The following is a 24,474-nucleotide window of genomic DNA, read 5'->3' as shown; positions in this document are numbered from 1 at the left end:
CTCTTTCTCCTCTGCATTCAAAGCACTCATTGAACTCCTGGGAAAGACTCATAGTTTCGAGGGCTACTGAGAGTTTTGTGTGTCTGTCTTGTCTCAGGAATTGCGTTATTCACTCATTGAGAGTAGTGAGGGTGTTGGCTAGTTCTTTGATTTGACATAGAGTTTGTCATGGAATGGTAATCAATACACGTTGACTGATGTGTTGGTGAAAACTGGGGGGCCCTGATGTCCCAGTAGAGTAAGAAACACGAACCCATGCTTTTAGGTCAACACCACACAACGTCATAAATGGACAATTCATAAATCACTTGAATTTGCTATTTTTAACAAGTATACGAATCTTTGCGTAGCACTCTGAAAGATTTCACTGAAGCCTTACCAATGAAAAGTTGTGATTTTAAACATAAAACAAAGCTAGGTACCTGTGCATGCAGCTTGACAGTCAGACAACCTGCCAGCCCCTGCTGCACTTCGAAATGTTGCCACACTCAGCACTTCACCTCCAATCGAAAAACACTCAGAGAAGCGGCTCATGAGATGTTTAAGAAAAGCCTTCTGCGCCATCCCAAACTGAGGGTTAGTGCCTGGCCTTCCTCCGGCACCTCACAGGTATCTCTAAAGTAACCAAACCAACAACCAAGTAACCAAACCAAAGTCATCCTTTTTCTCCATCCACTCCAAATTCTGGTCTGGGCCCTGTAGTCTCTACCTGGACATGTGGGGCCACCTTCTATGTGGGCCTCCCAAACCAAACACCTCTGCCTTAGCCCAGCCCCATCCTGCTTCCTCACATCTGGTCAACAGCCAAATCCACCTCTCTGTGTTTCGTGAACTCATCCCGTCCTCTTTAATCCCTATGAAACTGCCTTCCTTCAAGACCTCCCCACCTCTTCTCCGCACTATCACCTACCTCCTAGCTGGCCTCTCCTGCCCCTTCTGCAGCATGCTTTGCACAGATGCCCCGGTGACCACACCAAAGACAAATCCCATTAGGTCTGTCCTGTAACTCAAAGCCCTCAAGGATACCCGGCATTAACACTCGAGAGTCTCCACTTTTAAAGCTGTAACAAAACCTCTCCAGCATCAGCTCCTAAAAACCCTGCCTTCAGCTCTCAATTTTCCAACTAGAAGCAAAACTTAAAGTTTCTCAAATATCCCCACTGCTGCATATCTCATTTTCTTGGTATCTACTGTTCTCTCTACCTAAAATGCCACGAATCCAACATCAGCTCAGCTTGTTGTGATGGTTAATTTTATGTGTCAACTGGACTGGGTTAAGGGATGCCCAGATAGCTGGTTAAACATCCTCTGGGTGTGTCTGTAAGGGTCTTTCCAAGAGAGATTAGCACTGGAATTGGGAAACTGGGCAAAGAAAATCTGCCCTTAACAATGTAGATGGGCCTCATTCCATGTGTTGAGGGCCTGAGTAGAGCAAAGAGGTGGAGGAAAAGAGAATTTGCTCTCCATGTTTACCTGAGACCTCCATTTTCTCCTGCCCTTGGATATTGTTGCTCCTGGTTTTCAGGCCTTCAGACTTCAGATATATATGGAGAGAGACAGACAGACAGACATAGGTTATATATATATATATGTATCCTATGTCTGAAGAGCTGAAATATCTAATGTAGAGAAGCATATATACATATATGTGTGTGTGTGTGTGTGTGTGTGTGTGTGTGTGTTAGTCCATTTCATACTCCTATGAAGAAATACCTGAGACTGGGTAATTTATAAAGGAAAGGAGTTTAATAGACTCCACATGGCTGTGGTAGAGGTTGTCCTTGGGTGAGGACACGGCCAAACCATATCATATATGTGTGTGTATATATTTGTGTGTGTGTGTATATATACACACATACACAATCACTAGGATATATATATTTGTTCTGTTTCTCTGGAGAACCCTGACTAACATACTTGTCAATGTAGAAACATAACAACTTTCTTTCTTGAAATAAATAAGTGACCTCTTTCAGGCAGCTGTTGATGGACTGTCCAATATGTCTAATTATTTTCTTATTTCAGCCACTTCTCTACATTAGATATTTTTGATAGTCAATACATAGAATTATACTTTGAATCATTGAGCACAGGGCATTAAATCTTATACGTGGAAGATTCTCATTCGATATTTATTTAGGACGGCTTTCTAATTGCTCTTACATTTAGTTGACAAGCACGAAAGCATTTTAGAAGAGTTAGGAAGCAGCTGCTCCGACCTCATGAATGAAGGAAAGGAGAGGGCCAGAAGGCCATTCTACCTCACACCCTGTCTCCCAATAATCTACAATATGAGCTGTTAGACAACCCCTTTAAGGAGAAGTTTACATCCTGAGTATTGCCAAAGATCGGAAGTGTGTGGCTTACACTCTCATGCAAAATTCAGATCTTAGAAAATAGGAGCTGAATGGAGAGCCGCCCAGAGCCTGAGCAAATGCGTTTAAAGGCTCTCAACCTTGCAGCAGATGTTGCGAATAGAACCCAGATAACTGACCACCCCAGTGGAATGGCACTGGGCCTCTGCCACTTAGCAGGACTTGTTTTTCTCCAGTCTCAGGTCTGGTTCCCCAGAAACAAACCAGAATTCACCAGAATTAAGACCAGAATTTACCTTCAAGAAGGAGAAACTGACAGGGAAGAGGAAGAAGAGGAAGGAGCCCACCTACAGCCTCATCTCAGGTGAGGTCCCTGGCACTGCAGCCTGGCCCCACAGGGGAATCCTGAGTGTTCACTCTCTCCAGGGGCCGGGGAGTCAGGCTTTCAGACGCTGTCACACAAGTGAGTCCAAGGCGCTTCTCTCTGATCCTCCAGGCAAAGCAGCTCTGGGAGCCTGAGGGGAAGCCCCCACAGAGGCAGCTCAGGAGCTAACGCTAAGAAGCAAAGGCAGCAGAGGCTGTCATTGAGATTCATTTTTTATCATTCCATTACTTTTTTTAACGTTTCTTTTTGGCCAGGCATGGTGGCTCACACTTGTAATTTTACCACTTTGGGAGGAGGCTAAGGCAGGTGGATTGCTTGTGCCCAGAGTTTGAGATCAGCCTTGGCAACAAAGGGAGACTCCCATCTCTACAAAAAATACACACATTAGCCTGGTGTGGTGGTGCACGCCTACAGTCCCACCCACTCAGAGCTGAGGCAGGAGGATCAATTGAGCCCAGGATGTGGAGGCTGCAGTGAGCAATGATCACACCAGGGCACTCCGACCTGGGTGACAGAGCGAGACCCTGTCTCCAAACCAAAAATCGTTTTAAAAAATTGTCTTTCTTACATAATTGAACAAGTTGTAGAGAATGTAGGTAAGTCCTTATATGTGAATATTATATAGTCACCTAGGGTGTCAAATCTGAGAAATAAAGGGCTGGATATTTATAGCACAGTAAGATTTTTAAACTTCTAATTAGCATTTACTGCAAAACTTGTATGGCACATGGATTGAATCTTATCTGTGGTTTAAAGAAAGAAGAGCTATTAGATATAGGGATGTAATAGTTGAATTACGATCTAAACATCTCATAACAGACCTACATATTTGGAGGTCAATAAAACAGGCTCAGTTATATAAAAAATAACCATACAATTCCCTCAGAGGCATCTCTAAGTAGCAATGGAAAACATGTGCCCTGGAATCAGACAGCCCCACATTTTCACCACTCCTCCACGATATGCACTGTGAGATCGTCAGCAAGTTATTAACCCGCCCCATGGCTCATCTAATGCGTAGAGACAATAGCACCTATCTGGCAGGGTGGTCATTGTTGGGGATTTAACGACACAGTGTACATAAAGCACTTAGTCTACTCAACAATTCCAGCCATCTCTCCTCCACAAGAAGCAGCGTAAATGAAAGATATTGTTCATGTGATCAGATGGAGATTGAGGTATAAGGAGACCTTCTTATCAATAAGAGGATGTCATAACCAAATCACATGCAATAGGTTATTAAAATGTCAGGCACTGTGATAGAAATTTGATACATACTGTATCTTTGCATCCTCAGAGCAGCCTAAAAACTAAGTACTATTATCCATCGATTTATGTAAACAGAGACTCCGAAAAGTTAAGTCATACAATATACAAATCAACTAGAATTTGAACCCAAATTAACACCCTAAGATAGACATGGAAAAAGGTGTGCTAACTTCAAGGAGGGAAAAATGGAACAGTTAAAAAGCATGAAACTAGGACATATTCGAGGAGCCTGGACACGCTTCTTATAAACAATCAAACCACAATTAAACTCTCATGACACTTGTCACAAGAAGAATGCGTGTTTGTTCCAGAGGTCAAAAGTGTAAGTAGGAGATAGAAAGTGGGTTAGAAGAGCATTGATAGTTTGGTGATGAGATAATGCCCATTAAAACCTTAGCTTTTAATAGTTCTGTATCTTTTTAAGCAGTTATCAGAAGGTAAATATTGCCCGTGGGACCTGAAATGTGAAGGGAGTATTAAAACCATCTACCAATCCCACTCACATTCCAGGCAGAGAATGACTATGCTGAAACCAAGGGTCACTGAAGCAAATGCTGGAAATATTAAGTCTGGGCATCTGGTTCGAATTAATTTCAGTGGCAGAAGAATATTATCAATTACATACTAAAATAGAATTAACAATATTAGTGTGGAACACAGAGATACCAATCATTATTTACCTCGGTGGACTGAGGTAACCTCCAGAGATCCCAACTCAACCCAAGCAGGGGAGCCTTTGGCTCAGAAAACCTTGCTCCGTGTTCAGCACGCAGACTGTGTATGCATTCGGTGCTTCCCAACTGAAATGGAGACCACCACGTTGTTACAAAAGGCTGGCGCCGTGGTGAGCAAGTTCCTGTCTATCAACTCTAGGGTACCAGCACGAAGGGGTAAGACTCCAGGCACCCGGCTTGAAGACACACTGGCCCAGAGTAAACGCCGTTCTGCCAACTGTGGGTATTGCAGCCAATTCCTTTCTAATCCTCAATTTCCTTGTCTGTATGAAGGACAGTCATGGAAGTTGCATGAGACATGCATCCAATGTTTGCCACAGAGGAAGTCCTCTGCAAACATTAATTCTCATGTTATTAAAGCGTCTGCCATTTTATAGTGACTTCCTCTTTTCACATTAATATCTCTTATTCTGCTATCATCCTTTTCATGTCACAAACCTGAAAGCTAACAAAAGATTGCCAGTTCCACTAGAGTATATATTCTATCCTTTGGTCTTCTATTTTGGCATAGTCTAAAACACTGTGCAGCACATAAAAGTGTCCAATAAATCTTTGGCAAATTAAAGAGATTGGAATATTAATAGCATTAGCATTCATTCTATATTCTCTTTGTGCTGGGCCCCATCCTAAGTGTTTTACATGCTTGAACTCCTTTAATTTTTACTAACAGTCTTGAAACGTAAGCACTGTATGAATGAAATACATTTTTGATGAATTAAAAGAATGCCATTTTCGTTGCCCTAGCAACATGGGTCTGAAACTACGAATCCGAGTTTAGAAGACATAATCCCTCTTTTCTGCCTCAGTTTTAATGTGCCATTGAAGGTATTTACATGAAAACAGCTACGGCATAGGGCCTGCCCCCAAAGAAATTTTTATCATCGATATTATTGCTTCCCAAGATTGAAAGTGGTTGCTCTAGAATCTAGATCCCCAAAATCTGGTAGGGCTGCATTTCGCGAACGAAGGCACCCAGACCCAGGAGGTTCTTGGTAACATTTCAAAGACCTGTAAAGCCAAAGGAAGAAAGTTGGTGGGTATTTGGGAAGTTGGGTTTGGATTTGATTGTTAAACAACTTAAAATATTAGTTTCTAGTGAAACACACATGATGTATTACAGAAAGTTCACTGTTTGCATGAATGTTGAATATATATGTTGAGTTCACTTCCAACTGCCGCAGACAGACACCCCCAGGCTCCCACTGTTTCTGCTTACACTCGGGCAGCCCAGAGTGCATCACAGAAATCTCTGGCACGCTGCAGCCTCCACCTGCAAAGGAAATGTGCCTCACTGAGGGCAGAGCTGCTCATCATGACAGCAGCAACCAAGAATGTGGTGGAGTTGCGTCTTTAATGTGTTCTTCTTGAGGACCATATGAGCGATGTGGAGTGACTGCTATTATTTTGTTTTAGTTTTCTCACAACTCACCAGCCTCCATGGACTGATTTTACAATCTATGCATAATGGTGCAAATTGGGCAAGGATGGGAATGCACCAAAAGTAAGTCTGTACCATGGTGGTGGCAAAGCGCAACCCCTAGATACCGGACCCAGAATTGACCTTGTATTGACCAAAGGCAGTTTTGCAGAGATTGTCTTTAAAATACCTTAGAATCTACCTCAACATCCATTTTTAAAGCAGAAAAACTTTGGTATCAGGATTCAATTTTCTTTTTTCTTTTTTGAGATGGAGTCTGGCTCTGTCACCTAGGCTGGAGTGCAGTGGCATGATCTCGGCTCACTGCAACCTCCATTTCTGGGGTTCAAATGATTCTCCTGCCTCAACCCCCTGAATAACTGGGACTATAGGCACATGCCACCATGTCTGGCTAAATTTTTTTTTTTTTTTTTTTTTTTGTAATTTTTGGTAGAGACGGGGTTTCACCATATTGGCCGGGCTGGTCTCGAACTCCTGACCTCATGATCTGCCCACCTTGGCCTCCCAAAGTGCTGGGATTACAGGCACGAGCCATGACACCTGACCCAGGATTCGATTTTCTAATTACTTTTTCTCTCCCAAAGTGCTGGGATTACAGGCGCGAGCCATGACACCTGACCCAGGATTCGATTTTCTAATTACTTTTTCTCTTAAGTGGATGGACTTTTAAAAATAAGTTTTATTTTGTTTTTAATTGACACATAATAACTGTACATGGTTATGGGGTACAGTGTGATGTTGGATGTATATATATATATATATAGATAGATTGTGTAATCGTCAAATAACACAAGGATGACTGACCTATCCATCCACTCAAACACTTGTCATTTCTTGTGGTGAGAACATTCAAAATCCTCTTTTCCAGCTATTTTGAAGTATACATTATTATTGATTCTGGTCACCCCAGTGTGCAGTAGAACACCAGAACTTACTCCTTGTATCTAACTGTAAATTTGTACCTGTTGACCAACCTCTCCTCGCCCCCTCCCCTTCCCCTCTTCCCAGCCTCTGGTGACCACTGTTCTACTCTGTGCTCCAATGAGATCAACGTCTTCAGATTCTACATCTGAGTGAGACTGTGCAGTGTTTGTTTTCCTGGGTTTGGTGTATTTCACTTAACGTAATTTTCTGAAGCTTATCCACGTTGCTGAGAATGACAGGATCTTACTCTCTTTTACGGTGGAATAGTATTCCATCGTGTGTGCCTTATTTTCTTCACCCATTCACTTACTGATGGGCACTTAGGTTGATTCCATATCTTGGCTATTGTGAATAGTGCTACATAAACATGGAAGTGCAAATGTCTCTCCCATAGGCTGATTTCGTCGTCTTTGGATGCGTATCCCAGCATGGGATTGCTGGATCATCTTTGGTGTACAAGGCCGCTTGTATAGTCCTTTATTCACAAAACACAGTCTCAAACTGTTTGCCAAGTGAAATAATTATTAGAGAATAACAGTGATGGTCTGGTTAAAATACATTCTATAACAGGAATTTTTAAGATCCCATTTATATAACATTCTCTAAATTTAAAACATGATTCATGCTATTTATATTAATTAGGTAGTAAAACAAGAAAAAAGGAGTAGAACTGAGCTGAATTGTCAAATTATTCTTTTGGGTTTTTTATTGGTTTGTTTTTTAATAAGAACACATGAAAGACAAAAATAGGTGGCATATGCAGCTTTACTATCACCAAGTCACTACTTGCTAATATTTTAGAAATTCTTTAGTCTTTTTTGCATATCTTATAAGGTAATTATACTACCATGTTATTTGTCATCTAACATAAGCACATTTTACATTATTAGAAACTTTTACAAACATTTTGATGAGTACTTGATATTTTGTTGCCTAGTGGTAACATGCTATAACTAGTCATTTCTATATTTTTAAATTTAGAACATTTCTTATAATTTTATGATTATTATAAATACAGCTTGATGAAAGATTTTTTGTACATCCAATTTATCCCATATTTTGGGATTATTATCTTAGGAAGATTTTCCAAAATAAGGAAACTGAATCAGCGGGTACGAACATTTAAGATTTTTGCCAATTTGCTTTCTTAAAAGACTTGCACTTATTTATATTCATACCAGCAATAGACCTGAGTACCCGTTTTTTTAACCGAAAAAATTACACATTAAAAAAGATATCATTACTTTTTCATGCGAGTCTTTTGAGCAACAAGAACGGCTAAATGCCAGAACTGGGATGGGTAGTTAGTGCTACATGAATGTAAGCATGAAGTGCTATGCTAGTAAAGAAAGTTAAAAGGCAATTTAAAGAGTTAGCTTTGAAAGATAAGTAAGCCTTAGAAGGGCAGAAGAAAACGTATCTAAAAAAGTACAGAGAAACAAGGTCTTTGTGTGGCAGGGAAGGGTTTTGTTAGAACAAGAGGTTTATTGATGGGAATGGTGTGTGTGATATAGAATTTGATGTCAACTTGACTGGGCCACAGGGTGCCCAGATATTTGGCCAAATATTCTGGGTATTTTTATGAAGGTGTTTGTATGAGATTAACATTTAAGTTGATAGATCGAATAAAGCAAATTGCGTTCCCTAATGTGGGTGAGCCTCGTCCAATCAGTTGAAGGTCTGAATGGAACAAAAGACTGACCTCCTCTGAGCAAGTGGAAATTTTTCCTGCCTGTCTGCTTTTGAATTGGGACACTGTTTTTTTCTTGCCTTCAGGCTTGAACTAAAACATCAGCTCTTTCCAAGTCTTGAGCCTTCCATTTGTGACTGCAACTCACCCATGAACTCTCCCAGGTCTCCAGACTGCAGACTGCTTGGCATGCAGCCTCCATAATCATGGGAACCAGTTCCTTATAGTAGATCTTTTCCTCTGGGTAAGCACATCCTGTTGGTCTGTTTCTCTGGAGAACCATCATACAGCACCTTTTAACAATTTCCTACATATTCGCTGACAAGCTGCATTTCCTTACTTTTGAATTATCTGTTTATGCTGTATACCTATGTGTCTATTACGACATTTCGTATTGATTGCTGTGAAAAAATTCTATCAATTTTCAGTGTTTGTTAGTAATCCTTTAACTGTCCTCACCAGCTTTCCACCATAAAATTCCAAGAAACTCTACCAGAAACACTAAATTTTTATTAGAAATTAAGACAAAGAAATACTCATTTAGAAAAAAAAGAATGGATAAGTAGAGTATGTGGGACATGCTCTTCATCTTCTGGGTCAATAAAAAGTAAATAAATAAAAAGAAAAGAAAAAATGAAAACGGCTCCTATAGTTAGTCCACCCTTGACAGAACTATACAGTTAAGTTTCTATTTGTATTGGAGAGATTTTTGTCTATGAAAATAATTAAGCTCTGAAAACCATTGTCAGGAGAAGCAAATACATTAATTTGAGAATACAAGAGAGTTAGAAAGTGATCATTAATTAGGGTAAATAGATTAAAAAAAAAACCAAGTCTTTTTGCTTTTATATTATGTGAAGGTGATTAGCTGGAGGCATTGAATAGAGTGGCTGGTTTCAGGGCAGAAGACACGAGTGTTTCTCCAGTATCTGTAGACTTCCCCACGGACTGTCCGTCTCTCAGTGTTGGCATTTCCTCCAGCTCTCAGTCTTGGGAAATAGCTACAATAACTATTCCAGCGTCTTCTTCAGCTCCCACTGCTTCACAGGTGGCACCTTCCTATATATCACGGTCATCTGTCCTTAGATCAGTTGACAGGGGTTTCTACCAGCTGGTTGCTAGCTTGGAAGTTGAAGAGAAGTAAAACTCTGTCACCCAACAAGAGTTGTTTCTGACCTCTGCTGTGGCTTGCAGGAATTTATTTAGCTGTTCCTGGTTGTCTATGCAGAATCTCCTTGAAACACTAAAAAACTCTCTACTTTTGAATAAATCAGGCTGAAAGTCTTCCTGACCTCGCTTGCTATTGTTCTGCCTTGTGGCTGACGTGGAAACAGGTCAGGGATGCACAAAGCCCACAGCCCGCTTTGGCCAGAGCACTTCCCTCCTGGGTCTCTCTGGAGGCTACTGACTAGATTAGCAAAGGACATTTCCCCAGATCCTTACCCATAATGTGAATGAAGCATGTCTATAAAGAGAGGCTCAGAATCCATTATCCACACTGACAATCTCGGCATGCTCTGCTGCCTAATATTCAAGTGCAGAAAAATAAAAACTGGAATTAGACAAGCTGGAAGGAAATGAAATTCTAGCCCCAAAACCCAACTGGCCAATTACTAGCCACAGTAAGTGTAATCATTCATTGTTGTTTTTTTTTTTCCTGAGGCTAAAATTAAAACTTTATTATTTCCCCACTTAATGGTTTAAGTTTAACAAATGGTTGTAAATATTTTAGCATGCAAAAAGCTTTTTCTTAATAGGAGCTCATTCAAAATATAAGATGGTAATTAAAGAAAACTGCTGGTGTTTATAGTCTGATACTCTCACTATTAAAATGAGCTATGTATAAAAAAATGTGTATTGTAAATGGCAATTATGGTGTGGGAGCTAAATGCAGATAATTCATACTTCTCCCATAATAGCACATGTGATCTTGGATGTTTGATATAATTCATAACACAAAGAAACTGACAATATTGCCAAAAGAAAGTCATATAGATACTTCTAGTTTCCATTTTCTACTGTAAAAAAAAAGTTCATAATTATTTAGAGTGAGAGTCTTTTATTTTTTTTTTTATTTTTTTATTTTTTTGCTGAAATTTCTGTAACAAAACCACTTCCTTTAAAGATGCATGATAAAGTACAGGCCACTGCTCATTGCAAAACACATCTGTGCAAAATTGCTAAAGAATCCATTCTAATGTTTCCTTTCATTTTAGATTGTGCTAGCTTGTGCTATAATGCTCACTGAAAAGTGCTTCTAAAGTTGCAAAAGAAAACCTCGTGTGGAACATTACTTTAGGTAGAGCATTGGTTTAGGAAAAAAAAAATACACTTAAATATCTAAAAAGATTTAACCAGACGTATTTATGCTATGTAGCCTCCAATATTTTCTTATTATTAATTTGTACCACAGATGCTTCCAATAAAGATTTGCAGTGGTTTCACATAAAACACACAGACAGAACAGACACAAAGACCATTAAAAGAAGACTAAAAAGAAATGAGGGTCAAGCAGTGATCTTCACAGACTCCTCTAGTAAAACTGTAATTCTAAATCATATGACCCCTCTGGGCCACACCTGCCTGGGAGAGGCAGGTTTATGGAGTAGAAAGATACCAGGGTAGAAATCGCAAGCCTTCAGGTCACTGCATCCATGAACCATCAATTTCCTCACCCATCAGCAAGAAGGACCAAGAGAAGACGAAAGAAAAAGAAAATGCAAAGAACAAACAGGTCGAGTGAGCCCACGGAAACACTATTGATCCCGTGCTGTGTGACCAGCTCAGGGACGATGCAGATGAATCCATTCTCTGTCTCAGGGAGCTCACAGTCTAGTATAAGAGGGAGGGGGATGTATGGTCCTGAACACACAAAAAAATGCAATGACAGAAGAAGAAACGCGCACAGCAAGAAGCCACCTCACCGAGCCAGAGGCAGGCTCGGTGGGCGGGAGGTGCTGCCCACAGAGCGATGCGGTAGAGACATCTCTCCTAAAGCTCCAGCTGCAAGCATGCCCTGGGGCAGGGAAGCTCATTCCAGTGTCTCTGTTCCGCCCTCACCTCCACCTAGCCTTGGCTTTCTTCTCCATTCTGCTTCTTTTCCAAGCTGCCAAAGGAAATGTTGTAGCAGCAAGAATCTGCAAGGGATCACAAAACCAGCAGGCACAGCAATGTCCAAAGCTTCAAGACAGATCATGCTCTTGTCTCCCATCTCTCCCTTGGAAATAATCTTGGCATCTTCTAAGCAGATGGCCACACAACCTCAGCAGGAAAGATAGGAGTGTAGAGATGGCCGCTGAGTCTGGCTTCTTTCTGGTAGAAGGCGCCTCTCCTTGAACAGCTCCTGAGTCTCAGAGCGTCAGTTGGCACATTGTAAGGTGGTGGTGGGGTTGAGTTTTGAGGATCTTTGTGGGGTTTCATCAACACTGGCATGACTTTGTTTTCTAACTTTAGTTTCAGCAGCTTTTGTGTATTTGAATCCATTATCAGTAACAACTGCCCAGTGGCCACGGCAAATCCCCCAGCCCCATCCCAGTCCCGTCCTGAATGGTTACAGTTAGGCCACGCCTTAACGTTCTCTTATACTTCTTATCTTCCTTTAGGGACTCTCTTTTCCATGCCTGTGATCAAAGTCAACACTCCTCTGTGGACTTTCTGTAATTTCTCCTACTCTTGCTCTAAGATTGGTGACAGAACATTCCACGATGTTCCAGGATGTATTAGTCCATTCTCATGCTGCTAATAAAGACATACCTGAGGGTGGATAATTTATAAAGGAAAGAGGTTTAATGGACTCACAGTGCCATATGTCTGAGGAGAACTCACAATGATGGCAAAAGACAAAGGAAGAGCAAAGGGATGTCTTACATGGTGGCAGGCAAGAGGGCGTGTGCAGGAAAACTCCCATTTATGAAACCATGAGGTCTTGTGAGACTTATTCACTATCAAAAGAACAGCACAGAAAAAACTCACCCCTATGATTCAATTGCCTGTTACTGGGTCCCTCCCATGACACGTGGAGATTATTACAATTCAAGGTGAGATTTGGCAGGAGACGCAGAGCCAAACCATATGGCAGGAGGTTCTCAATAAAGCTGTGTGTTTTCTACTGTCCTGTTCCTGATTCTGTAACCACCTTTGTGACCTAGAAAGTGCCTCCTCAAATTGAACACATTATTTTCAGGGTTTATAAACACCTCAACTCTGTGAATTATACATTGAATAAGAGAATATCTTGATAAATGGTAAGGACTTCCTCAAATTTAAACCACATTCATTCATTTACTAATATATTTACGTGGTAAACAAATCATTATTCAGAACTTACTCAGTTTTACATACCAAGCTAAGTGCTGGCAAAGATTTCGTAGGAAGGCAGTCATTAAAAGAAACTACAGATTTAAATAGGCTTTATATTGCTATATATATATATATATATAGCTATATATATATACCACCTTCATCCATTTACCTCACTATCTTTATGTAGATTGATTTATGATCCAACCATCCATGCGCTCACTCTTTCTAACACTATATTATAAGCCTCTCACCAATGGGGACACAACTCTATCTACCTTTTTATAACCCAAGAACAACATCACCTTTTGATGACTAGCCAACCCTAGAATGCCAGTGGTCATTCATTCATTCATTTATTAATTCAACAAAATAACCATGCTGTGCCCTTCCCTGTGCTTGAAATTTAGTGTCACAAAGCAGGCAAGATCCTTGCATTCAACAACCTTACATTGCATTGAGGAAAAATGGAATATAAAAATTTACAAAAGGATAAACAGCAATACCACAAAATACCAAATAGGCATGAGTACTAAGAAGATGAGTAGAGGAGAGTAATGTAAGAAGGACTGACACAGTACTGTAACTTGAGGACTGGAAGGAGAGAGGAAGGAGAGGAGGTCGGGCAGAGCCGAGATCTGAATGGGGAGAAAGAGCAGGAAGATGTGAAGACAAAAGACAACAGTGTCACAGTGGAGAGAGGAGTTCATGCCAAAGTCAGTCCACCAGATCCCACATTCCATTCCAGGGAGAGAGACAGGCCATTGAGCTGAACGCCAGCAAACCTGGGAAGCACAGCACAGACTAGTGCACAGGAATGACTTCTTATGTGGATTATAGGGAATGAGGTGCTTCCTCACCCATCGGCCAAGAGACCTTTTCAGAACATGTTAGATAATGCAACTCCTCCTCTGCTCAAAATATTCCACACCTTACCCGTTTGAAAGCAGGTCCAGAGCTGAAACGACGACGCAGGCATTTGCTATGCCCCTTGCTCCTAATTCTTGCTCTGGATCTCCATATTTCATCATCAGAAGTTTTCCTGGTGGCTTCCCCAGACACCTGTCTAAAACAGCACCTTCCATCTCCACCATCTGCTAGACCTTCCCATCTTCATCTTTGTTCATTGCCCTCACCAATGACTTGATATAAATTAGGTAGTTATTCACCTCCTCTTTTACAGTCTATCTCTTGCTCTACAATCACCTTAATTTTGTATATGATTCTATGTTCACTCTCTAAAATAATGTCAGAAACACGACGGGCCTCAATAACTACGGCTTGGGTAAATGAGTGAAGGAAATTGTTGATGCAACGTGGGACCCATTGGGAATTTAGGAAGCTGTTGGGTCCATTCTGATGAAAGATCATAGCATCTTGGACTGAGATGCTGGTGCTGGAGCAGCAGAAAATGGCCACACTTGATGGAAGCAATAAGATGTTGTAATGGATCAGATGTGGGAGATAAAGGAAAGGGAGGAATTAGCTTGAAATTGTAAGCCTGAAGCTTCAGAAACTAGAGCAATGGTGGAACTGTTCACTGTGGCAAAGAGGACTAGAAAAACACTGTTAATCTTTTTATTTACTTATATACCTACTAGTTTTGCTGGAGAACTTTCTTTTGTTCCTATAAAACTTGCACAATTGATGAGATAGCTCAATGGAGATGTCAAGTGGGCAATGAATATGAGAGTCTGGAGCTAATCAGAGAAGTCTTGGCTGGAAATATAAAGAGTGAGCTATTTGCATACACATGTTTACAGGGCCATAAGTTTGCATGAAGTCACCCAGGAAGGAAGGACTCTCAGAGAAGAAAAGAGGGTGACGAATCTCTCTCTCTCTGACATTCAGAGTCTGAGAAGGGGAGAAAGAGACAGCAAAATAGACCTGACAGAAACAATCAATAAAGTAAAAGGAAAATCAGGAAATAGTGAAAGGTCTCAAAAAGAAATGTATGGTCAACTGCATCAAATGCTCCTGAAGTTCAAATGAAATAATTCTGAAGAAAACATCATCAGGCTTAGCAACATGGAGAGCACTGTTGTGTTGATGAAAGCAGTTTTATGTGAAATCCTAAGAGCAGAGGCCACAGCAAGACTGCTATTCTTAACATGTGGATCAGAAGAAGGCATGGTATCTCCATCAATCATCTATATTTATCTGTCTATAAATGTAATCTGCTATTTATCCATATCTATCTATCCAAATCTATTTATAATCTCTCTCTCCATATCCATCCATCCATGCATCCATCCATCCATCCATCCATCCATTTATCCATCCGTCTATTCATCCATCTATCCATCCATCCATCCATCCATCCATCCATCCATCCATCCATGCAGCCATCCATCCATCTATCCATCCATCTATCCATCCAGCCATCTATCCATCCAGCCATCCAGCCAGTCAGCCGGCCAGCCATCTGTTCACGTATTTATCACCCCTTTAGAGAGAGCACTCAAGATAGAGACAATATCTCATCTCCTAGTAAACAGGAGTTTGAATGATATGTGTAGTAAGGTCTAAAAATTCAAGAAAAGGGTTTAGTCTTTAGATAATAATATAAGGAAGTGTCAAATCCATGGGAGTGGGTGAAATCACTGAGGGAAAGGCTTCATGGGGGAGGGGAGATACATGAGGGAGAGACAAGTGGTCAGGGATGGTGAGAGAGTGGTGAGAATGAGTAGAGCTTGCCTCAGGGATCTAATTCAGGGACCAGGCTGATAAACTGTAGGGAACCTTTCAGAGATTACTGAATTAAATGTAAGTCAAGCTGCAGGATGCAAAAAGTTGAAGTATCCCCTAGCGTGCTCTGTTACTGCAGGAGCAACTCCACATGCCTCCAGGCTGCAGCCTTGCAGCAACTGCACACACCAAGTGGCCCCATGTGGCTGCCTCTTGCTCTGTGACTCAGGGGGTGGGGGACTGAACTTCTGAAATTTCCAGCAGCCTGACACCCCATCAGGAGGGCTGACCTTCCTTCCTTCTGATAAATTATAAGCTATTCTTCCCTGAAAGATTGTAAAGAGGCCTGAGATGAAAAGGCCCTAAAGTGTTCCGTCAGGGAACCCTTTGTGGTTTTCCTCTAAGAAAAGATATGAAGCTTGGAAGAAAAGAAGAAAAATTGGGTATGAAAAGTGAGAGAAAAATAAAGTATCTCCTAATGTGCTTTAGATAAGTCAAAATTGTTTCTCAATAATTATTATTCTTTATAGGAGTCCCACTTTGGTGGGTCAGAAAAGAATATCTGATTGGATTATGTGGCATGAACGATGACCTAGTTATCTTGCCCTTGCAAAACCTTTCCCTGGGACGCTAGAACCCATACAAAAACACCTCCCTGGTGAGCACTCACTGGAATCACAGACGATACTTGCAGGGAAGCAGCCCCGGCTGGGTGGTCTGCTGATGGAGAACCCATCTGAGGAAGACCGCCCCTCTTCCCAGCCCATAGGGCCTCTTCCTGACCACGCTCCTCCTTCCTTCTTCCTGTCTCTCTGAGGGGATCCCAGGCATTTCCCTCTGGCGCTTCTGGAACAATCAGCTTGGTGGATTCAGGCTCTGAGGACTCAAAGCCTGTGAGGGAATTCAAAGGCTTTTCTTTGGGCTTGCTGTGTTTCCCACCGTCCCTGCGACCCCCACAGAAGGGCGGCTGGCAGATTGAGAATGGGGAAGGAAGGAGAGGAGACAGGAAAAACCATTCCTAGTTAATATCTTAAACACACACACACACACACACACACACACAAATAAAACTATACCGCGGCATCACCAATCCCAAATCCGACTACTCTTCAGCTGAAACTTACCATCTTCATACTAGTTTTCTTCATTTCTCTAAACTTCCCATGTTAGCTGTTCTTATATCACTTCCATTATTTCCTACTTCTTTGCTTCCAAAAATCCTTCTCTTCTACTATCTTAGCTCTGCCCAAAGAGCTAATAGAGTGTATCTAATATATAATATAGTGTATATAGTATATGATATATATATATATAAATGTGTGAACCCTGAAAATTTGAGATAGGTCTCAGTTAATTTAGAAGATTTTGCCAAGGACGACGATGTGCACCCGTGATGCAGCCTCAGGAGGTCCTGCTGTCCTGTGCTCAAGGAGTGGTCAGAGCGCAGCTTGCTTTTATACATTTGAGGAAGAAACGAGACATTAATCAATATATGTGAAATGAACATTGGTTCAGTCCAGAGAGGCGGGACAACTCGAGGTGAGGAGGGGGCTTTCAGGTCACAGGTAGGTGAGGGACAAATGGCTGCATTCTTTTCAGCGTTTGATTAGCCTTCTCAAAGGAGGCAATCAGATATGCATTAATCTCAGTGAGCTGAGAGAATAGAAGGGAAAGCACCTTGGCCCTAAGCAGTTCCCAGCTTGAATTATCCTTTTAGCTTAATGAGGTATAATTTGGGGGCCCAAGATATTTTTCTTTCACAAATATTATATATGTAAATACTATTATATATGTAAATATTATATGTGTAAATATTATTACAACATATATGATATTTATAGTATATATCAGTTTTGGTGGTCCTTTAAACATTTCTCTGGCTAACTACCATTTTAGGTAAAAAGATTCTTTTCCCACAAAGGTTATTACATAAACACAGCTGAAAAGTTACTCCGACACATACATCAGTAAGCAAGACTGCTTACTTGAAATTCTAATTAAGTAATAATAATAAAATGGTTAAAATTAAAATAATAATAATAAAAGGGTTTCACATTCAGAAACATGATATTGTTTGAAGGGATTTCTGGGAGTCATTTTAGCAAAATGAGCTCACCTTTTAAAGTAACTTGCTTTATATGAGTGAAAAGCATGCTCATTAGCAAAACCTACATCAAGATGCATGTAATTATTTGGGTAACAGCTTTGCCTAAACACATAGCTACTATCCTGATAAACATCTCTATTATTTCATTAATATCACTATTAGCTGAAAATATAGGGATTTGCAGTGGAACTAATTTTAGCTACTAAAAAATTATTTGTGACATTTGTAATTAGATACAAAGATAAAATTTAATTAACGTTAGCATAAAATGGGAGAACCAAGACCGGAGTCCTTTAAATGCTAATACAGCATTTTCAAAGGAAAAGAAAACTTGGCTAGGATGAGGAAACCCAAATTATTTCTCTTCTATTTTTGTTTTGCTCAACCCATAACATTACTGCTCATCTTTCTAGCTGGCTAACTGGTCCTCTGTGTGACTTAAATATATTTTCATTAAATAATAAATGAGATTAAAAGCTTCCATTGTGATTGAAGGTTTTCTTTTTTCTATTTTAACTAAAATGATATAGAATTGACCTAGTCAAGGCTACTTAATTTCTTAGAACCACAGCAACTGGAAATTTTTTAGCAGAACAGGATTTCCTTGTTTTTAAGAAAGCCACATACATCAAAATGCATATCGCCAAGCCAGGCTGCAGCCCTGTGAGCAGAGGCCCTGCCAAGCAGATTGCTGTATTAGAGTTTGTTTTCAGGGATTCTTTCTGACTTTTCTTCTTTTGCTGGAGGAATGACTGAGATGCTCCAGGTTTTGTCCCAGGACGTCAAACCGAAGTTCTCTCCCTGGGTTTTTTGGTTTGGTTTTGATTCTATTTCTGTTTTGTTCTATGTTTGCTTTTCATGAAGGAAAAAGTAAATGCAACTTTAAGAAGACTTTCTTCTTTTCAATGAAAGAGAAAATCCTTCTCTGGCTTCTTTGGAATTTTCCCTTTCATTCTACCTTGGGCAGTGTGCATCAGAATGGGAAACACTGGGGTTCTTCCAAAAGCTTGGTCCTCGAGAAGCCAGGGCCCTGGGCATGGGGCTGGCTGGCCCACAGTGAGGTGCGGACTGGGTGAATACATCTTCAGAGGAAGTGGGTTTGTGTATCTCTGATTGACTCTGTACCTTTTTCTTAGTATAATCTGAGTTCCAAGAAAACCAAGTTTTGATATTGCATAAAGTCAGAGATAGCTTTATAATTAAAATTGTATTTGAAAGAGAAGTCTCATTAGTTTGGAATGGCTTAGCTTTTCTACCTCAACTCCAATCCCCTTTCCCCCAGTATCAAAGTGTGCTGTAATTAATAACCTTGTAAAACTAAACCCAAAAGTGGTGGTAAATATCAAACACGTTGTTCAGTTTTTCTTTTAAAAAATAAGGTTGAAAACAGGATAAACATTTTTTTCATTGCAGTATCAAAAATCCTCTATATGCTAAGGAGAGTTAAGGCACCTACCATACACACCATTTTAGTTTTCTTTAATCAATGACTTCAGACTTGTTAAAATTATGTACCATCATTAAATGTTTATGCCTAGAATTTGGCCTTGTTAGACTCAACTCGAAACATTTCCTGGAAGCCGGGGGACAGAGCCTCCGTTCCCATCACAGGGCAACAGTGCCAGGCCCATTTTCTCTATGAAGTCTCCTTCTGATTGTTTAAAAATTGTATTTCCAAGTGATAAGTATTTATCAATGGGGAGGAGATAGCTTTCCTGTCTCATGCACTGCAGATTCTCTTACATTCATTATTCAAGTTCAAAACATGATAGTCATTTACTGAATTAAGATCTCCCCTAAAATTCAGAATTACTACAGGGGAGCCAGCGTGTTTCCCTTTGCAAGTGAACATGGACTAAGTCCACTCTACGGGAGGCACTGTATGGGGTTGTGAGCACGGGTGATGGTGAAACCCTGTCCTCCTAGCTGCTTCCAGAAGAGACAGGTGCACAGGCAAACACAGGGTGAAGAAAAGATGTGGCAGGAAAGAGGAAAAATTCTTAACGCAGCCTGAGGACACATGTAGGACACTCACATTTGGGTATAACACTTCTTAAATCCTGAACCAAGAGTATTTGTAGATGCTAGAGAGCAAAAGGACTATTTATGTTTAAATTTGTTACTAACAAAAATTGCTGTGATTAAAAACGAATAATGCTGGCCGGGTGCGGGGACTCATGCCTGTGATCCCAGCACTTTGAGAGGCCAAGGCAGGCAGATCACAAGGTCAGGAGATCAAGACCATCCTGGCCAACATGGTAAAACCACGTCTCTACTAAAAATATAAAAATTAGCTGGGCGTGGTGGTGCATGCTTGTAATCCCAGCTACTCGGGAGGCTGAGGCAGGAGAATCACTTGTACCAGGGAGTCAGAGGTTGCAGTGAGTCCATATCAACACCACTGACCTCCAGCCTGGCGACAGAGCTAGATACTGTCTCAAAAAAAAAAAACAAAAAACAAAAAACTAATAATGTTACCTATGTTATCTTACTGTTACCCAGAGGAAAAAAGTGCAGGAAGAAGAAGAGCCACATTTTTTCAACACAAACTTTAAACTTTTTCAAAGTTATAGCCACCATCAAATAAGGAATATTAACTGACAAAGTCATTATTTTAAACCTTCAATTTGCCATTTATCTTTTCCTTGAACACTCAGACAGAAGCAGTGAAGACGTGAAACCTTGACTAGATGACAATAAAACCATCCTTAAGGTTAAAAGTCACATTCAATAAGTCCAGAGGCAAAAAATTTCATGCATAAATATGTCATATTTAGGTGATCATTGGAAAAGGTGCTATCTCCTCACCCTAACAAAATAGTGGAAGGCATAAAATTTACTTGAACCTTTAACCCTAGCCAATATCTGACACAAAATGCAAACTTAACAGCGGCCTCTTGCTTTCTTCTAGCTTATAAAACTGCCAACATTTGGTAGCTAATTTCTGGCTTTTATTTTTAAGACCAAAGGTCTGGATCTCAATGATGGAACAAGGGCACACGGGCTGAAGAAAACAGGATGCCCTGGGTGGGAGGGAATATTCTCCACATTATCTTTTGCTGGGAATCCTCGGTTGCTTTTGTAACCGCCCAATGGGTTCACCCTGCCTGCTGCCTAGACAGAGTTGATTTATCCACACAGGGGAATGGCAATGGCAAAAGAATGATTCGTGCAGAGCCCGCTGCGTGGGAGGCCGGAGTTTTGCTATTACTCAAATCAGTCTCCCTGAGCATTCAGGGATCAGAATTTTTAAAGATGATTTGGTGGGTAGCGGCTTGGGAAGTGGAGAGTGCTGCCTGGTCTGGTGGGAGATGGAATCACACAGGGTCATAGTGGCGGTTTCTTGCTGTCTTCCGTTCCTGGGTGGGATGGCAGAACCGGTTGGGCTGGATGACTGGTCTGGGTGGTGTCAGCTGATCCATGGAGTGCAGGATCTGCAAAATATCTCAAGCACTGATTGCAGGTTTTACAATAGCGATGTGATCCCCAGGAGTGATTTGAGGAGGTTCAGACTCTTGGAGACAGAGGCTGCATGATCCCTAGATCGTAATTTCTAACCTTGTGGCTAATTTGTTAGTCCTGCAAAGGCAGACTGGACCCCAGGCAAGAAGGGGGTCTTTTCTGGAAAGGACTATTATCAATTTTATTTCAGAGTCAAACCATGAACTGAATTCCTTCCCAAAGTTAGTTCGGCCTATGCCCAGGAATGAACAAGGACAGCTTAAGGGTTAGAAGCAAGACAGGGTTGGTTAGGTCTGATTCCTTGGACTGTCATAATTTCCTCAGTTATCACTTTGCAATGGCGGTTTCACTTTCATAAAGACAGTCTCATTTAAAGTAAACAAATATAAGATGTAGGTCGTAGCTGCTCAGTCTACTAGCTGTTCTTCCCCACTAGTTTATGCTTGTAATGGGTTGTCCAAAGAACTGAAGTGAAAGCTTAAGCATTTATATCCAAAATTTAGGGGAAAACTCCTATTAGACGATTGTATGCATTCAGTTTTGGGGTGAACATGTTTTTTTAACACATTATTCAAAATATCATCACAAATCTCTCCTGTGTTTTACTTGTAAAGATAACTTCTAATAGACTTCCGTCACCAAGATTAAAAGAAATGATAAATGCCACGATAACTTTGTTGAAATTCATTAACTTAAAGCAGTGGTAAACAGTCTTGAAGTGCTATTTTTGCACTTAATTTATTCGTTGTAATATGTGCAAGCATACGCCCCTGCAGTTTTCAGGAGAGAAGTAGAAGAAAGGTGCCCCGTCCTAGGCATGCCATCGTTTCCCCAATGACAAGGTAGACGAGGGAGACACATCCCAGGAGAATGGTATTTCCCATCGGCCTCTACAGAGAGCTCAAGTAGGAATGCACCAATTATGCAGTGCTTTGCACATATGCATATAGACAGTCAGTGCTTAATAGGTGTACATGTGTGGAGTCAGAGCTTTCCATATTAATATGTATGGCCATGATTCACCACATGTAACATATATATTAAAAACTGAGATATAAATTAGTTTGTGAAGAAAGGTCATCAGTTTTTGTTGCTGTATTTGTTGTCATTGAGAAACAGGAGTGCAGAGACACAAACAGGGATCGGTGAAGCAGTAAAATTATTCTAAGAATGAATCCTATGCAACAGAAGATACTTTTGTCCCATGTTCAAGCACCATTTTTTCTTTGTAGGACAGAAATGTGTTGCATCAAAATGTAAAGGAAGGAAGTTGACCAGAAAGCAAATGTTTTCTTAGTCTGACACCATATCAACCATCTTTGTACACACATGATGTCCCCTCCACCCTGCCACACACACACACACACACTGGATATACTTTAAACTTGACTTTATACAGTCATTCTCTTATCCAAAATATTTAAGGAACACCTGTTATGTGTTAGGTGGTGTGTTGGGCACTGGAGAAGGGGCAAAACAATCAAGGCCCTAGAAAAACAGATATGCCCAGGCCCAGGCCATAAATCACTCTTCCTAAGGACACAAAAAGGCCCACAGGTCACCCTGATGTCCTGTATAAGAGTCAAAATTAACAAAATGACAAACTCCAATTATTCAAGGCTGTTTAAAACATGGTGTCTTGGCCGGGCGCAGTGGCTCACACCTGTAATCCCAGTACTTTAGAGGCCAAGGCAGGTCAGGAGTTCAAGACCAGCTTGGCCAACATGATGAAGCCCCATCTCTACTAAAAATACAAAAATTAGCCAGACGTGGTGGTGCATACCTGTTGTCCCAGCTACTTGGGAGGCTGAGGCAGAAGAATCGCTTGAACCTGGGAGGCAGAGGTTGCAGTGAGCCGAGATCACACCATTGCACTCCAGCCTGGGCGACAGAGCAAGACTCCGTCTCAAAAAAACAAAGCAAAACAAAAAAACAAACAATAGCAAAAAGAAACATGATGTCTTGATTACTGGGACAGAGGAATCCTCCGGACCAGTTATTTGCAAAGTACGTGGCCAAGGACCAGTTCAGATTTTGTTTATGTGCTTATTTGTTGAAAAAATTTCAGAGCTGATAATTTTGTCTAAGACAATGAAAATGAACTACTAGAAAAAGAAATGATAAAAAAGCATACAAAATAGAAGCCAGTCTTTTTATTACCAGACATGAAATTCGCCGACATAAAATTACTCTGTCAGATTGCTCTAAAACTTGTTGAGAGGTCAGTCTCCATGTCTGCATTTAACATGTAGGAGACGGATAGCACATGGTCTGCAGATAGCCAGCAGCCTGGAGACCACTGCCCTGAGCAGCTCTGCTCAACACTGTGCACTGGGATGTAAGCAAAGATGAAGAAATGTAGGCAGAATTGTACTTCATGGAGGAAGACTCAAACCTAGTTTGGATATATACCAAAAGAGGATTGATTTGTGGATCAATGCAAGTCTAAAACCTAGGGAGTAGGAAAACTTAATTTTAATTGCCGGCAATAAAGTGGAAGAGTTCCTGGCACATAACAAGCACTTAACAAAAATGTGCTGAATGAATGAAAAAGTCCGTGAGCCAGCAGTGGCAGCCGATGTTGAGAAGAGCATGGAGATAGAATGAATAAAGCACCATGGGAAAGAATAGTGAGAGGGATTATGGTGTCCTGTACACACCTGGGAAAGGGGAGTAAAGGTGCAGATGTCATCAGATAAAATCAAGATGCAAAAGTTGTGAACATTTAGGAATTAACCAAATGAAATGTAACAGAAAAATGTAGATTCTCTGACCCTAGAAAAAAGTAAACCACACACTGGCTCAACCATATAAAAAAGACAAAAGACGGCCAGGCACGGTGGCTTACGCCTGTAATGCGAGCGCTTTAGGAGGTCGAGGCAGGTAGATCACGAGGTCAGGGGTTCGAGACCAGCCTGGCCAACATGGCGAAACCCCGTCTCTACTAAAAATACAAAACATTAGCCAGGCATGGTGGTACACGCCTGTAGTCTCAGCAACTCTGGAGGCTGAGGCAGGAGAATCACTTGAACCGAAGAGGCAAAGGTTGCAGTGAGTCGAGATTGCGCCACTGCACAGTCCAGACTGGCGACAGAGACTCCTTCAAAGAAAAAAAAAAAAAGACTCAAGGCCCTTCCTGGGCAGCAAGCTCAGCAGTAAAATG

The sequence above is a fragment of the Theropithecus gelada genome, chromosome 9 (assembly GCF_003255815.1).
Source record: "Theropithecus gelada isolate Dixy chromosome 9, Tgel_1.0, whole genome shotgun sequence".
Classification (NCBI taxonomy): domain Eukaryota; kingdom Metazoa; phylum Chordata; class Mammalia; order Primates; family Cercopithecidae; genus Theropithecus; species Theropithecus gelada.
This window is presented reverse-complemented; position numbering follows the sequence as displayed.